We start from the raw sequence: 12,158 nt of genomic DNA on the forward strand, positions 1-12,158 counted from the left end.
AGCCTTATCAAAGAAGTCACTAGAGATGAAATTCTAAAAGCTATCCTCTGCCAAGGCAATGATAAAGCCCCTGGACCCGATGGATTTACTCCCTACTTTTTCAAGTCTTCTTGGTCTATAGTGGGAGAGGATGTTATTGCCGCAGTAAAATTTTCTTTCATAATGCATCTATTCATTTGGATTTTAACTCTACAATAATTGCTCTTGTTCCGAAAATTCCTAATCCAAGTGTTGTTAAAGACTTCCATCCTATCTCCTGTTGTTCAGTGATTTACAAGATCATCACAAAATCATTGTGCGAAGATTGACTAATTTACTTCCTGATATTATCTCTTTGAATCAAACGACATTCATTAGAGGTAGAAGCATTATTGATAATACACTCCTTGCACAGGAGATGGTTAAAGGTTATGAAAGGAAATCCATTTCTCTGAGATGCTCGCTGAAAATCGATCTCCATAAATCATTCGACTCCATTCATTGGGGCTTTATTTCATATATTCTCAAAGCACTTAATCTTCCTCGTTCTTTCATTTCTTGGATCGAAGCTTGTTTCACACAAGCAATATACTCGATTTCATTTAATAGGACTCTTATCGGTTATTTTAAAGGTGCCAGAGGTCTTAGACAGAGAGACCCTCTCTCCCCCTATCTCTTTGTGTTTGCTATGAATATTTTATCTCAAATGCTTAATTTGGCAGCTGAAAGAGGTATTTTTGGATTTCATCCAAAATGCAGGAAGATAGGACTTACTCATCTCTCCTTTGCCGACGACTTTCTAATTTTTTGCAAAGGAAATATAGAATCAGTGGTTGGAGTTCTTAGTATCCTTGACCAGTTCTATGAAATCTCAAGACTTAAGTTGAATTCATCTAAATGTGAGATTTTTGCCGCGGGAATTCAATCTAGAACCATTGAGAATTTAAAACTCATCACAGGGTTTCAATTCGGTAGTTTACCCGTCCACTATCTTGGAATTCCCCTTGTTACTCGCAAGCTAATCGAGAAGGATTGTCAAGTTCTAATTGACAATATCAAGCATAAGCTCCACCTCTGGTCCGAGAGAAATATCAATTACGCAGGACGTTTAGAACTCATAAGATCGGTCTTATTCAATGTCAGCAATTATTGGTGCAGACAGCTGGTTCTACCAGCTTCAGTTCTTAAGAAGGTCGATCAAATCTGCTCCAGGTTTTTCTGGAAAGGAGCAGAAAAATCTACTATTGGTGCTAGAATCAGCTGGGAGAAAGTTTGCCTCTCTAAATCAGAAGGAGGATTAGGTCTGAAGAATATTAAAACTTGGAACAGAGCATGCCTGATGAGCCTCATTCGAAAAATACTTGTGGGCAACGGTTCACTGTGGGTAGCTTGGCTTAAAGCCTATGTATTTAAGGAACAAGACTTTTGGCAATTCCAAGCTGGTTCAAACGTTAGCTGGAGTATTAGAAGAATTATGAAATTGCGAACTGAAGCATTATCAATTCTTTCAGCTGAACCCTTGCAATTGAAGGAAATATGAGACTTGATCCGATTCAAAGGGAAGAAGGTCACTTGGCACAAACTAATTTGGTTCCCATTGCATATTCCAAAGTTTAGTTTGATTGCTTGGATTACTATACTCAACAGGCTGCCTACTAGAGATCGGCTCATTAAAATGGGAATTTGCACAGAAGTTCTCTGTGTTAACTGCAACATTAATCAAGAGACAAGGGACCACCTCTTGTTGCAATGTTCACTGGCAGCATCACTCTGGAAATCTGTTTTGAACCTTAATGGGATGAAGCCATCATTCATGTCATGGGAGGAAATGGTTTCAAGGGCATCTTCTTGGAAAGGGAAGTCTCTCATTACCACCATTTTGAAAATTTCTTGGACTGCATGTATCTACTTTCTTTGGTAGTAAAGAAATCAGAGAGTCTTCCTAGGACGTCATAGAACGGTTGAATGTTTGCTCAAAGAAGTTAAAGACGTTGTTGGGATTTGACTTAGGGGAACTAATATTAATAGATTAGATAGTACTAATCTAAAGCTTTGTAATGCTTGGGGTATAGTCTAACCAATCTCTTTTGTATAGGCTGTTTTTATTTGATTTTTGTAACGATTGATTGGTTGATTGGTTGTATCTATTATTGACACTGGGTAATAAAATCTGAATTATCCAAAAAAAAATAATCATGCTTGTTAATAGATCGGTAGATTAGACCGATAGACTGTGCAAATGTGGTTGTCAAATATTATATTTGGTTTAATCAAAAGTCATGTCAAAAACTAAGAAACATTGATTTCGAAGAATATTTCCGAAGATGGTGTAATATCTCTTAAGGACTTATGAAAACTCTATAGTCCTCCAAAAAGTTTTATCAACTAAGATTTACGAGTTCTCGAAAAAAACTTTTTCCCAAGCACAAGAAGATTAAAATAAAAAGTGCAAATTATATGATTCTTTCTATAAATGTCTACAAAATACATCAAGAATTTACTCATAAACGCTAATTATGCCATCAGCATACATCCTAAGTACAACATCGATTTTATTAATCAAACATATCAACATCTATCAATACTTGTATAAATCATAGAATTGAAGCAGAGACCACAGACTATAACCTCTCAACATCAACCCAAGCCTCATAATGGATCAGTTCGCCGAATAGCTTAATTTCCCTCACAACTTTTCTTTGTGCTCGAACTTTGAAACTTGTTTTGGTCACTAATTTCTCCTTAATGCGGTAAAGGGTGACCCTATCATCCATTTTCAGACCCTTTGCCTGCACATATGCACGCCAACCCGAAGACAACACGGGTTTGGGGTGTGAGTGTCGAGCTTCGTTCCTTTTCGAGAGCCCGAATTTCCAATTGTTCCCCATCTCATCCATTACATCGAACTCCACCTTATCTTCGTCCCGACGGAATTCGAAAACGTTCATCGCCTCCATCGGAAAAGACAGCCTCACACCAACATCGGTCTTAGTCAGGCTTTTCGAGAAAATTTGATCATCTATTTCGGAACGCGGCATTCCCATAGCTACTACAACGAAAACAGAGTTGAAATTGATTCAATTTTTGGTTTGTGAATCTGGTTTTCCTTAAATAGAGAAGAATTCATGTTAATAAAGGTGATCGATCGTTCGATCACTGCCAGATTCTTTCGAAATGTACGCAGTATTTCTGGAAGCATGGCCCAGTGTTCTTTTTTAGGGAAGTTGACACTTGAATTATCCACGTGAGTGCGCAACATACTAACAAAGAGTAGTGTGAGAAACTTGCGAGTGATTAGAAGGTTTGGATATTTCTGGTGACAAAATGAGTTACTTGTAGGACTTAAACGTGGACCGGCCTAAGATTTTATATTAGAATGACGAAACTCATAAAATTTTAAAATAAAACAATTTATAAAATTTTAGGAGATGTGAAATCTAATTTTGAATAAAAATATAAATAAAATATATAAAGAGATCTGAAATATATTAAAATTTAAAATTTTTAATACTTGAAAACATGTTCACATTGGGAGAACACAAGTGGCCAGCTCAAATGTCAAATGGGAGCTTTTACAATTAGAAAACAAGGACAGGGAAAAGTGAATTAGAGAGGGATGGTTTGCAACTATATCCATTAATTTTATTTCGCCTTTCCGAAAAAATTATAATATAATTTTGTTCTCTTAAAAATATTTGATTTTTTTCTTGGATTAAAATTTATCCAATTTGATCATAAAAATGAATAATCATAATTTAAAATAATTCGAATAACTATCATAAAAATATTCAAGTCCTATATTTAATTTAAATAAAACTGGAAATGAATCGTCTTCCAAATTTAAAATGATTCCATGTTAAACTGATTGAAAATTTAGGACTCAAATTACTCAAACATATAAATTTAATCCAAAACCAAATTGATTTGTCAGTTTTGATTTGCTCTTGTACGAAGAGAATAGATTTTTTTAGATCTAACCTTGATTAAGATTAAAACCGCATCATTTATTAGTATGTTATAGTTTATATTTGATTCGTAATTTATTAATGGTTAAAAGTATGATTGTTATACTAAAGAAATAAAATATCCTAGTCGCTTTCTTCCTCCTCTTATCTCTTTTTTTTTTCTTATTCACAACTTATGTCAATTTTATTGATCAATCTAATTTTTTATTCTTTAATTTTGTTTAATCGACGACGACACTGATTTTGATGCTGATTGCCGTCCGTCGGTTGTCTTTTTTCTTTGTTTTTTTAATTTTTTTTAATAAAAATAATTATATTTTTGTGTTATTTTCTCTACTTTTATGACATGCATTTTTCTCCGCCTCTTGGTAGCTTACGATTTTTTATCATTGTTTTCGTTTATTTTTTTTCTCAGGGTTGGATTTAACATCGTCACGACTAATCAAGATGGTACTTATTTGTTATCATATTTATCTTCACTGCTTTGGACCATCGGATTGATTTGGATACGCATTTTACATTCGTGGATAGTTTTCTCACGTCGCTTGACTCTGATTTATGATTTGTTAATGGTCTTCGGTAATTTTATCCCCTTTTGTGGTTCATTTGCCGATGCAGATAGATTTGTTCGTATCTTTATTTTATTCGAGCATTAGTTAGAGTTTTAATCTTTTTTTTCGATCATTGTGTAATTTAGGTAGCTAGTTATTGTGTCAATGTCTATAGGAAAATATCCTAATTATAATTTAGTTTACATTTATAATTATACTTGTAAATCTTCATTGTTATTCTAGATATTTTCTATTTCTAATAAAACTAGCGGCCTTCTATAAAAAAAAGATGATTGCTATCTTTTTGAAGTTTCAGGTTCGAGTACTAGCGATGGTAGAATATTTGAGTATTCATCGTTAAATTATTGAGAGTCTTTACAATATATATTGTCACTTGTAATCGTCCTAGATTAGTAAAAAAGAATTATTATTATCATGATGTATAATTTTTTATTAATCTAGCTTAATTAAATATCTCGTAGTAGCTGGTGCTTTAATTCAAAACCTTTAAAGATAAAAACCGTCCTTATAATCATTGAGATCAATTGATTCGTGTTGTGATGTATAATTTAATTAAATATTATAATACTAGAAGATGTCACGTTATTAATATAAAGATTAAAAAGCGTATAATACAAATAAGATTTTCAACGTTTTGGGTAAATTAATTAAGGAAATCAACCGTTGGACATTGCTTTTGTTCATTTATAATTTATAATATAGTAACAACACTAAGTAATCGATGAAGAACTATCATCTGGAACAAATAAGACTCGTTGGCAAATTAATGAAAGAAAACTGTAATCTTCAAAGAAAAATGTCATTTTCAAATTTCAATATAAAAAATGCTGTGCTGATGTCATTTTTGCTCTGTGTTTTTCTTCTTTATCGTAACTTTATTAATAAAGCATATGGTACAAATGCAGGAGTGAGAGAGTCTAAAGATAGAGATATATTTTATTTTGTGGGGGCTGCCAATGGATCATGGATGTTATTCTTATCGTACTATCCACTGCATGTTCGCCTTGTTTTCGTCGTTGCACGCTCTTTTAACGCGCGATACGGTAATCAACCCGTCAGGTGGAAAAATTAATTGATAAATTTGGTTCATGATCTTAATTAATAAAATTTATTTATTTCATTCACTTTTTCTTATAAGTAAATAATTATTTTTAGGGTAAATTACGTAAATAATTATTAATGTTTGAGTAAATTTTTTTTATCACTAATATTTTAGAAGTCATAAATCAGCACTAACGTTATCATTTGTTATAAATTGATCCCTTAACGTAAACATATGTTACTGTGAGTGGCGGAAAATTGACAAGGCGTGTTAACTACTTATTTGTTACTGTTTAACTATTATTTTGAACTACCATTCTTTTTTATCTCCGCTCTCTCAATCTCCTGAATCCCAGAAGAGTTACCACCTCTTCCATCTCCACTTCTCTTCCATCAACTATACTCCTTAATTCCTCACAAAAGCCTATAGAAGGATTAGAACTCACACCCAAAAACATTATGAAAATCACTTATAACATAGGCAAAACCAACTCGATGGAACATACCCATATACTAATGAACTCATTTGAATCACCTCCACTGGAGCAGCTAAGGTTGCATTCTTCGGCAGCTCGACTGTAGCTGTGGAGTTACTTGCACCCTTACTCTTCCATCTCTTGGGCGGTAATGTGGAAGTTGAAGGTTGCATTGAGCGACGCCTTGAGCCCACTCTGAGTGGTTGCTGATCACTAGAGCCTATCAAGTAAGGGAAGTTCAGTTTAGTCTAAGCCCCACGCATTTCGAAAGCGGCTCTATCGTAAGCCAATGCAGCATCCTCAGGCGTCTCGTAAGTCCCCAGCCAAATCCTCGAACCATTGCTCTTAGGATCCCTTATTTCCGTCGCGTACTTCCCCCACGGCCTTCTCCTCACCCCTTTAAAATTCGGCCTCCCTCGATGGAGGCACGTTGGGTTCATGCTCCGCCTTGATCTTCTCCTTCCCATCGCTGGATGAATCTTGTTCAACCGCTTCAGTCACCGTTTTGAAATCAAGGTGGTTCAAAGGACTCCACCCAGAGTTTGTTGCATCAAAGTAGTGTAAAGCAGCATGTCTTTGGAATCATCAATCTTTGAAGGCAAATCACCCCAACTCTCATTCAAAAAGACACCACTAAAATTTGAACTTCGGTTATAGGAAGGTTTAAGAACAACATCATTATAGCAGGTGGAAGCTGTTGTTGTTGGCGGCGACGGAGGTGGTTGAGATTCGTCAAAACTATCAAAGAAACGTTGAAAAAAATTCAAGGATGTTGAAATCTGATTCAGACAAAATCTCCATATCCATTTCGACAAGCTTTGTGATAGTGATTTAGTGAATACATGGCGAAGGGGAATGGTATTCTAGGTTTATATAAGAAGAAAGAAACAATTTGACATCTATTTCTCGGAATCTCTATATCCATTTCGACAAACTGGCATGGAAGAAAAGGGTTCATTATCACTAAAGAAAATGGTGGATTTTAAGTTAAAAAAAAGCATGGAGATGAGAGAGTGGAGATGGAAGATAAGGGTAGACCAAAATATTGGTTAAGCATTGAAAAATCAGTAGTTAATACGGCATTTAGCTTTCCGTCATTCATAGTAACAATAGTTACAACAAATGGTAATGATAGTGATCGATCTGTGACTTTTGAAACTTCAGTGATAAAAATAAAAACATATTCAAATATTAATGATCGTTTATATAATTTATCCTTATTTAAAAATTATTTTAAAATAGATAAATTTTATTAGTTAGATTATTGATGATATAATAAGACCCTCTAATAATTTCTCCGTTAAGAGGCTTTCAAGGAAGTGTGCGGCACCGCACTACTCTGCTCTGCTCCGATAAATTTTTGGAAAAGAGCACGACCTTTTTATTTTATTTTTCTTCGTAAGTTTCTAAATTTACCGATAAATCCTTTAAAACCCCATCAAATAATTAAATTGACATATATTACACCTTCAGTGTATTTAAATTTATAATTTAACACACATCAAACAATTTCAGTGTTAAAAATAATTTTAAAATTTGAGCAATTATGTTTGTAGGATGTGTATTTATTATGAAAGATTATAAATATACCTTGTAATCACTTCAAATTATTATATATGGTCAAATTCTATGGTTAGTGCTTATGTTATATAGGAGTATAAGTTATATATTTAGTCTATTCAAAAAGAAAAGTATAGATTTAATATATGTATTTTAATTTAATCAATTTTAATCCTTTTATTTTTAATTTTATATTTGTCTAGGCCAAACTTACTAAAATAATACAAATACATATAACTAAATTACATGACTTAAAATTATCAAATTGGAGAACATGAACTAAATCTTTAACTAAGGTATAATATAGAGACTAATGACATAATTTAATTTAACAGATTTCACATACTATCTGAATTAGGATCGAAATTTTAAATAGATTACGAAGACTAAAAATAATGAAATTGAAGTACAAGAACTAAATCTAAAAAATATGTATAATACAAGTATTAGTCATAGAATTTAATCTTTTTAAATTGTTGTAACAGTATAATAACAACTGAACTCGTAATATTTTATTTGTTTATAAATAAACATTTTTTGTTTACCAACGTTAACCACTAAACCACCAACAATTGGGGTCTAGTAGGACGAGGTACTAAATTCTTTAAATAAGGTCAGGAGGTCGAATCTTGACATTTGCGAATATAACAAACTGGGTTAGGAGGATTACACTCATCTGAATTAATCGATCAATAAATCGGATACCAGTAACTAATTCAGGAAAAAAAAAGTAACCACCAAACTAATAGATTAAACCGACAAGTCTTGCTCAAATTTTACAACCATGCATGTTATTTTGAATTTATATATTTTACATTTATTATGGATAAATTTATATATTGTCAATGAACACCTAATGTGCACATGATAAATAATATAGGAATTTATTTATGTTTAAAATCAGTCTAGTTTGAATCTTACAATCATGCATATTGTTTTGGATTTATATTGTTTTGTAAGGAAGTGATCCTAATTAAAAATATTTTTTGATGTTTAAAGCAACTGTTTATGTTACAGATGTGAGTAGTGAAAGTCCAATGCATGTCTAGTGTTCACAGCGCTTAAACTGTTACTTTTTGTGTGTGTTCTTTCTGAGCTGTAAAGAATATCCTTTTGTTTGTGTTAGGCATTTGGAGCATGCAAGGAGCTGAGGCCACCAAGCAAGGAAACTGCTCCAGGTTCAAAGAAGGCCAATTGCCTCATTGTTGTGGAAAACCCCCTTCCATTGTTGATATTCTACCTGGATCCCAAACCATTAATTGTTGCAAAGGAGGTGTCCTATCATCCATGATCCAATATCCCTCTATATACGGTGCCTTTAACGTCCCGAATCTCAAATCGGGAGTTTTGGGCTAACTCGGGAGGACCTTAGACAAAGTCTACTAGCTTGTATGAAACCTTAAACCATGTTTGAATGGACTTGGGCGTGGTTAAAACCCAAATAATATGAAAATGGGTGACTTTGGGATGAGTTTGAAATTATAGAACCTAGGGGGAAATTACACCAATTTTATTTTGAAAGGCTGAAATCCCATTAATTGGGATGATATCATGCCTAGAAACTTCTCTTTTTGGTCCCACAAATTTGTCTTCATCCTTCCCTCTTCATCTCTTTCTACCTCTCCCAAGAACAATTAAAGGTTGGAACTTTGAAGTTTTGCAAGTTCAATTGATAAACATCTTATAATCTACTACTCACTAGCTTTCATTCACGCCTTTAAAATCAAGATTTGGCTAAGTAACCCTAAATGAGGGATTTAGTGGGATTTAAGAAACCATAGATTCATGCTCGTTTCTTTTATATATTTAAGTTCTAGGAAATATTCCTAAACTGATTTCAAGGTCCTAAATGAGTTAATAACACATTTCCTTTATCATGATTAGTGAGAGAGGTTGGAGAAACTTCCAAAGCCAAATACAAGGAGAAGTTAGTTCTTGGTTGAGCTAGAACGTTTTCCGGCAACCTAGCACTAAGTAACACATTCTTAACTTATCTACACCACATGTAATTCCTTAGATGTGCATGGCTGATTTGTTGAGTTCATGAAGCATGCTCAAGTATGTCATGGTAGATTTCCCTAATAATTCATGAAAGATGTTAATAATGCTTGGTGGCCTTAGGAGGGCATATGGGTAAAGTTTAGGCACATTTTCGTGCTCAAAATAGAGCATTTTGAACACGAGTATCAGTACTAGAAGAACAAAACCAATAATGTTCTTTAGATGGATCAAAACAAGACATTTGTAGTCAGGAGTATCGATACCAACCTATAGGGTATCGATATTATCCTTGGGATGTATCGATACTCGAGTGGAGGCATCGATACCAGGTTTTAGAGTTATATTCTATAATACCATTTTGGTACCGATACTCAGGGGAGTATCGATACCCTAGAGAGAGTATTGATACTCTAGTTAAGGGTATCGATACTCAACTTAAGTTTCTTTAAACATCGAACCTAAAAATTGTATCAATACCGAATAAAGTATCAATACTCAAGCAGGTAAGTGATGATACCCCTAGTAAGAGTATCAGTAGCCTTATCATATCTTAGTTAAGGGATTCTTTTGATTCAAGTATTCGGGTAAAAGGGTCTAGGGTCATTCGAACTTATGAAATAAGTCTACAAGTGAGAACATCATAAATTATTATAAGTACAACAAAAGGAACATAATAACTAGGATAAAAAAAACTAGCCTTTGCATGATGCTCAGGAAACAAATAGGACGCCCAAGTTACTTTAATAGGTGATCGTTGTTTGTTTCTTAGAATTATTTGGACACGTACGCTAATGCTAAAGTACTATACTTGTCGACTGGGCGTAGATACCCCCAAGACTCGAAAAAGCAAGTTGGTAGACTGTATGACACCAATGCAAAAAATTCTAGATCTCACATCGATACCTAAAGTTATCATAGGCATGCTAGGGTGTCATCTTGAGATGCAGAAAATTCCTCCAATCACACCCCTAGTCCTACCTCAAGCATATATTAAATACTTCCCATTTCAACATGTTCATGTAAAGAATGCATGTAGTATATAATAGTTATTAGTGTGGCATTGAGATTATGATCTCATTGTTCAGAATTTATTTTCGTGCGAGGTTAGCAGAAGATCAACTAGAAGCCTATCGCGTAGATACGTTCTATATCAACCATTTTTAGAGTATGTCCTGAGTCTTTTAGAGGGCATGTACTATTTAGAGCTTGTGTTCATTTCAAGTTATAACTCTGTTTAAACTTTTTGTATTATTAAAGATTTATTTTTGGGTACTCTCGTATTTTGTAAACCAAATTATTATGATTTACTTTATGAAATTCATGGATGATTTTCTTACTATTAATTTCACATGATTTTAAGGAAAATTTTTGGGTTAATCGTTTCAGTGTTTCATGTAATACTTTAGTCCTTCGACCTTTGGATTGGACCAAATTAGAGTGTTATATTTAATGGTATCGGAGCGTCAGGTTTAGTCATTCCTAGGACCCACGGGTCAGATTAAATAAGTTTATACGTTAGTATATGCCTTTAGAGTGTCAAGAATACTTATGTCTCTGGAATGACGATAATTACCTCTTTTTCCTTTCTAATTGCAAAACTTAGATGATGTCAGATAGATTTGCTCCTAGTCATGAGGGTTAAGATGAGAGCCACGTCTTCCTTGCTAACGAAAATGGTGAAGAGTTTATCCCAGACTTAGGGTTTGAGGTACTAGAAGATGCAGGGGTTGATAAGACAACCTCCTTCAGAGACCTGACGTTCGTGCTTAGGTAGATAGTCCGTACAATTCCTAGGATGCCTACTGCACCCACTACTTTTATGGCACTATAGGTACAAGACCACTGACTTTTATTGTTCTAGGGACGATGACCCTATCGTTGTAGACTGGTGGCTTAGAGAGACTCTCTACATGTTGCGCTAATTACACCTCACTTCCAAAGGAAATTTGGACTACGTCACCTCCCTTTTGAAAAGGGAACGTGATCAATTTTTGGGAGAGAATAGAGTTGGAAATGGAGCTAGAGAGTCCTTCTTTGGAGTATTGTTTTTCGGAGTTTTGAGATAAATACATTAGAGAGCCACACACGAATAAGCTGAGGGACCAGTTCTTGTATCTAACACAGAGTGACATAATTGTGCTAAAGTATGATCGACAATTCCTTAGGTTAAGCAATTGCGTTCCAGATCTTGTAATGTCAGAGGTGCATCGTTGTAAAAGATGAGAGAGAGCCTCCACCTTGATATCCTCACCTATTTGGCAGCCGACCCTCCCTGTTTTTTTTTGTAGAGTTGACACGATAGTCAAAAGTAGTTGAAAGAGTGTTGGGTATGAGAGCGCAGACAATGAATGATTCTGTGGGATAAAGATAGAGGGTTTTAGAGTCAGTTAGACACTCTCAGTCATTGACTAAGTGGGTTAGGGGTCCTCAAGGCTCATGGAGATCATCAACAGGTTCGTCTAGGGGCCTAACTCAAAGTTTCGATCATGGGGGTAGATCTTCCCCACTCATGAGGCCTTTATTATCAGCTTCTGGGTCGGGCATCAGTAGGTCAGATTGGGCTC

At 34.4% G+C, this 12,158-nt stretch overlaps 1 pseudogene; it reads right to left on the reverse strand.

Annotated features, from left to right (window-relative positions):
* Window positions 1–5,880: 5,880 nt before the first annotated feature.
* On the reverse strand, window positions 5,881–6,840 carry LOC120211201 (annotated as a pseudogene).
* Between the last annotated feature and the right edge of the window lie 5,318 nt (window positions 6,841–12,158).

The sequence above is a fragment of the Hibiscus syriacus genome, unplaced genomic scaffold, assembly GCF_006381635.1.
Source record: "Hibiscus syriacus cultivar Baekdansim isolate YM2019G1 unplaced genomic scaffold, ASM638163v2 tig00109971_pilon, whole genome shotgun sequence".
Lineage (NCBI taxonomy): Eukaryota > Viridiplantae > Streptophyta > Magnoliopsida > Malvales > Malvaceae > Hibiscus > Hibiscus syriacus.